We start from the raw sequence: 6,050 nt of genomic DNA, 5'->3' as shown, positions 1-6,050 counted from the left end.
GCTTGAGTCAGTGCCTCCTTCAGTCAGACACTGGCAGCCACAGATGTCACACATCGACATGAGCGATCCCAGGGCTTTGAAAGCCTTCAGCTGTAAAGACGTTGATACGCTTTAGATGAGGAGCCAAGCAATATGTGGGCGGATCTTGTCTCTGGCTTTATTGAAGTTGTATGTAAATCCTCAGGTCACAAGACTGTTGAACAAAAGCCTGGATGGTCTTCCACTGGCTTCATCATGGTTACGCTGACATTTCTTGAAGTCTCTGCACAAGCCTTTCTGAGTAGCTCGTATCAATTTGGAGGAAGAGGAGCTGTGCTGGCTGTGATATCGTTCAAATGCACCGAGACGATGGTTTTGTCTTTGGAAGTCTACTTTTTTGTTGGTCAGACTCTTCGCTTCTCCGCTTCTCTCTAAAGCTCATGCAAATAGAAATGATTCTGACCGTTCCCTTGACACCCTCATTCTCCCAGTTGCCTTGATTGAGTATGGCAGGCAGAGGAGGAACGCATATAATGGACTCGGGCAATTTTAATGAGACAAATCTCAGCTATGGGCTGACATTTTGAAATAGTCCTTGTGAATGACAGTGTCAGCAGTCACCTTTACCAAAGCTTTCGAGGGAAGGTCCCTTTAATGACAGAGGGAATTAAAATGGCCTCCGAAGGTGCTGGTGGTTGGAGCGAAGGGATTAGGGTACAAAGCCACGCCTTTAAATGAGCCCCTGTGCCACACCCCAAATAAAGACCATCAGTATTGCCTCAAATGACTACATGTTATAGCCGGCTAGGGATTTCATTTAGGGACTCAGTTGAATGTTAGTCGTTGACCATTACAAGTATTGTGGAGATTAGCTGTCCCTCACAGTAAGTGCCCCCACACTGCTCTCGTTCTTGCCCTTTTGTTGAGCGTCTGGTGGCAGGAGGAGGACAAGCTCGGCTGTCATTACAAACTTAATAAGAGCACAAGTGAGATTGATGAGAAAAACAGAGGCATCAACTGCTCTTTTAATTAACTCCTGTCCCATAATGGTACTGGGACAGAGGCAAAGAAAGACATTTACTTTCTCTTTCCACCCTTCTATGTTTTGTTGCCTCTCTCACCCCCGATAATGAACAGCCTTCTGGGACCCAATTACATCCAAGGCTGCATTAGGAGCGTAGCAGGCCCAATGGAAACTTCAGCTGACCCCCCTCCCTCCTCTGTCTCGCTCTCCCTCGATTCCCTGTTACGCTGCTGGAGACGGCCTTCACTTGATTTAATTTTGAATGTTGCGGCCCCACCAGGCCCCCCCGCCCTCCTCTTGTGCAGTCCCTTACCTTCAACATCTCTGAACCCACATGTGGTTTATGATAGGAACAGAAGACAATGTATGTAAGCCTGTTGTTGGCTGTCCTTCACTTGATAACTACTCGCACAGATTGAGTGGCTCAGGAACTTTCTCTACTCCACTTCACATTGGACAGAGGACACAATCTTGTGAAACGCAGTGAAGGACGAGCACAGGGAGTCAGTGATTAATGTGATTTTCTTTGGAGAATGCTTGAAAAGTTGAACGTCAATTATTATTTGGTTTGACAGTAAGACGATAATAACTTTGAGTAAACATTAGTTAAATATTTACACAAGCGGAAGGTTACGGGCAAATCTGCTTTATTTGAAGTTGCCTTCGCGTGATTGGTTCCATCTGTATGGTGGGCATGTTTAACCTGGCTAATGCGTGAAATGTGTAGCACTCTCCATCCAGCTTTGGGAACTCACAAATATCATGCTTTACAAGGTTAGGGCATGTTAGTTAGTTTCCCCCAAACTTTCAGATGACTGACCTTAACATTGTTTTGACAAGACAAAACACTTATTTGTGTAGCCGACCAGAACATGTCTTGTTTTCACATTCAAATTCAACAGGAAACCCCCAAAGAATAGACAGTTAGAAACCCCACACAAAGACAATTACCATGTCTGACAACTCTGTTAATAATATTAGCAATATTTATACTTTTAAAATGTTGAAAACTAATTATCTATTTACTTGAACTTCCTAACCTTTATATCACACATGTTTCTAATGAACAAGGGACATAGAAAATAAATGTCAGTTTGAACTTTTAAACAATCATTAACCAGAAAAAAAAGCAACTGCAGCATCCACCACAGTTTTTCAGCCTCCATTGTCTTATTCCTAACTAACATTGTATATACACAGTAACATCATTCTTGGTCTACCTCCCTGTGGACTGCGCGGTTACTAAGAGCTCATCCACTATTGCTTAGGGGTCTTATTTTATTGTAGAAGAAAGACTTTATACTGTCAAACTCAGACATCCCATGTGATTGAAGGCCGATGGGCATGGAACTCTCGGAGCTGCCCTCAAAGCTGCAACAATGCCTGCTTTCACGCGGCCAACTTCTGGTGGGTGGAGTGAAAGAACAAAGGCACACTTGTTAGGGTTCACATGCCTTTATTATTCTTTTATTTGGCTGCAATTTCTTGTCTATCTGCCCATGTTCATTAAGATTTTGGCCTCACTCAGCAGTGCGGGGTTTCAAACAGACTCCAGTGTATTTTTTGTCTTTCTGAAATAAAGTATGCAGTAACTGGCAAAGATCAGAGCTCATTTTGGTTCATTATACACTTGATTTACATGGAATTGAAACAGAACATGACCTGACCTACACATCGAAAATATATAAATATACAGCTGCAAAATCTTAGAGACATAGTGCTGTTTTCAAGCATTATAGTTTGCTAATCATTAAATAATGCAACTATGAACTTTAGAAACTTAACATTCAACTTTTGCACCGTTTGGCTCTAATATTTGCTTGCATAGTTGATCGAGAGATTATGGTAATGATTTAGGAAAAGCAATACCTCCTACTTTCCAAGGTTTTGCACAGTTTTCTTGGAAACTCGGCATCGTTCTGAGACTTCTCCTCAGCTGTCAGCACACATCTAAAGCAAAAAAAACACATGCAATCAAACAGATCAAAGAGCAGACGAGTTACAAAAAAACAAAAGATGTGTCAATGCACTTAAATGCTTTTTTGATCAATCAACCGAATACTGCCGCGAGCCTAGAAGCAATGCAAAGTCATTTTCATTTGAGAGACTAACAATATAATAAAACAATGTAGCTACAAACTAAATAAAATCAAATAAAATACCACGGGGAAAACTTACTTACAAAGTTTAAATCCGTTCACTATAACAATGTTCCCTGTAATCTTTCCCTTTGCACTTGCAGAGATCAGGTGATGGTTTAACAACTCTCTCAGTATGCAATGTGTAATATTTAAGATGTTACATTACTTACAGGTTGACATTACTTACCTATTGACACACTGTAGCGCTCCTGTGTCCCTTGTAGCGCTGCGACGTGCGGTGGCCACAGGGAGAGATCGACTTCACCTACTGCAAAATCACAAGAACAAACATGACGCTGTAACAATGCTGCTTAAATCCCCAATCAGCTGCCAATTGTTAAGCCCCATTCGGTGTCAAAACACTCCCTCATTACATGAATGGACCGAGAGGTTTATGGGGTTTTCATTGGAAAAACAAGTCTCAAACCAGATGTAAATTGTAACTAAATGCAAATTGGTGGTGCTTATTCTGGCCGTGCTCCCACAATGTCCCAATCCCTCTTAAGCTTCTTGTTGACCGCGTCTGCCAGCTTTGTGTACACAATTGGCTCCTCAGCTATTCTACTACATCATTAATGCTCAGCCTTTTGTGTTGCTCAAGTCCTGCAGAATGAACACAATCACACAGGCCACATTATTTTATAACACACATAATTAGCACAAGAAACTATTGCTCATCCGAATGAAAATGTGCCCGGATAACATTACAAGTTTAAGCATGAGAGTGGAAAGACGAGGGAAATGAGCTTATCAAATAAAGCCTGAAAATGTGCAATGAATGAAATGAGTCAATCATTTTAATGTGGTACGGGAGCCCTCAGGAGAATAAATAAGCAATCGTCACATCATGCAGTGAGAACAAATGAGCATGCTACACAATTAGGCAGGGTCACATTGTGCCAGAGCGGTGAACAAGGGACACGCTAATGAGCTGTGTGTTTGTGTGACTCGGCACAGAGGAAGAGGAAGATGAAACACTGGTCTCGCGCCCTCAAATTCTGATGTATGGACTAAGACAGGCCGACAGCCAGGCAAACAAAGAGTGAGAGAGGCACAAGACAAAGATTAAAGTCAGAGGGGCTGGAGGAGAGGTGGGCTATCAGTTGACTTCATGTCTGGGACAAGTAGACACAGCACTGGGCAGGTACAACAGGCCCCCAGAAAAAAAGAACAGAAGTGCTCAGAACGACCAAAAAAGCTTTAGAAGGCGACTCATAGTTATTAAGTATTCAATCACATAAAGGGGAGCTGAAGGCGTGAAAGGTTGCGGACTGAGGCACTTTTGCTTCAGTGCATTAAGAGCCTGGTCCAGCACTCTGCTGCATGAAAAAGAAATAGATTGCCTCCCAGGAAGATGACTGCTCAAAGGAGTTGGCTTTTCCCCTTAATAACAGCAATCTATTGTGAAAATCTAAGACTGAGTACCATTTGCACAAAATCTGGATAACTTCTGCTTGGAAAGCGTGCAATATGAATATTTCATTCAAGGATATATAAATAAACACAACAAACAGAACATCAATCTGCAGATGTTCTCAAAGTGAGTGAACCAGAACACCAAATTACTAATGAACACAAACCACTACAAATGTTAGTTTAAGACAAAACTGAAAAAACAAGTTTTGTCACAAGATTATAAGACATTTTATTCACTAGAAAACACATCCTGTTTTTGCATAAAAATAAAGAGTTCGGTGAAAGCACTATTAGATATCCCATATGAGACGTAACAAACCAAGCATAAACCCTTTTTCCCTCTGTTGAAGTAATAACCCCATCTCTGCCATTAGGGCCAGATATGGACGCACCCTTTAAGCTCAGTGCTCTCCTTCTCGCTGGCCTAATTCCCACTCCTCAGTGGTGGATAAGAGGGATCAGAAATCCATCCATATGCATGGCCCAATATCTGTGAGGGGATGCTGGGTCTCAGCCTGACCAGCGCTCTCAAAGTACTGGTAATGACACTTAATGAAAGCTGGGGAGTTGGGGAAAGCTTGTGTGCGAGCTCGCTCAGCCCCGAGCCGCCAGCCTCGCCTTCAACTGCTATAAATAAACAAACACTTTATACCAGCGCTCTCTCAAACCAGTTTCATTATATTACTATTCATATGATTGTATTTTTACATATACAACTGTAACTTTATAACTTATATTCATGCTGACAGTTTACAAGTCTGTGATAAGATCAAATATATATCATGAAATCACGATGCATATGAACAAATACCCTGCCGCAAGCACTTCTATAGAAATATGCATATTCTCAACGGAATGGACCAATTAGTTACTTAAATCTGTTCTATGTCATTAAAAGCCAAGTCTGCTATTGATTTTTATTTTGTCTGAGCACCTCTAGTTGTCTGTGTGATGAAAGCGATATTGTAAGGTTGAAAATGTGAAGGTTTGGGGAAAATGTGGTCTGGCATTGCTGCTGTGTGAGGTGCTGAGCCTCAAGGTAAACACAGCAAATGAGGGGATCGAGAGGCTCTTCTTAGCACAAGCCCCTAATCAGTACAGTCAACACATGGAAGATTGGCTTCAGATCTTTTTCAAATGCTTTCCATCAGCTTCTGTCCTTCCACCATCAACTATCTTATCCCTCCAAACAGCCCCCGTTTCCCTCTTTTACATTTGAGAGGGATATCAAACCGGAATCTGTTGCAGGCAAGTGCAGCAAACATAAACTGGACTTTTAGTATAAGAAAAGCTACAGAAAAATGAGGCGTTTTGAACTATGAGGCACCTACTGTGAAAGGGCTTAACTCATTTACCGGTATATAAAAAAAAGTTTATTTTGTTTTGTTACACATGAGGTCACATGATCTCTCTAAGTGGAGTCTGCATGTTCTTCCCGTGTTACCGTGGGTTCTCCGGCTTCCTCAAGCGGTAGAAAATGAATTAATATA

At 41.8% G+C, this 6,050-nt stretch overlaps 1 long non-coding RNA gene across 1 annotated transcript in view; it reads right to left on the bottom strand.

Annotated features, from left to right (window-relative positions):
* Window positions 1–2,130: 2,130 nt before the first annotated feature.
* LOC140381703 (uncharacterized) overlaps window positions 2,131–6,050 on the bottom strand; it is a 44,061-nt gene continuing 40,141 nt past the window's right edge. The window contains exons 6-7 of the long non-coding RNA XR_011931259.1: window positions 3,332–3,412; window positions 2,131–2,953 (exon numbers count right to left, since the gene is read on the bottom strand). This is a non-coding gene — a long non-coding RNA (uncharacterized lncRNA). The remainder of the gene's footprint in view (window positions 2,954–3,331; window positions 3,413–6,050) is intronic.

Source organism: Eucyclogobius newberryi, unplaced genomic scaffold (assembly GCF_026437365.1).
Source record: "Eucyclogobius newberryi isolate DKJ021-1_F unplaced genomic scaffold, fEucNew1.0.hap1 SCAF_5, whole genome shotgun sequence".
Taxonomy (NCBI): Eukaryota; Metazoa; Chordata; class Actinopteri; order Gobiiformes; family Gobiidae; genus Eucyclogobius; species Eucyclogobius newberryi.
Note: the sequence above shows the minus strand (reverse complement) of the source record. Positions and strands in the feature narration are given on the sequence as shown.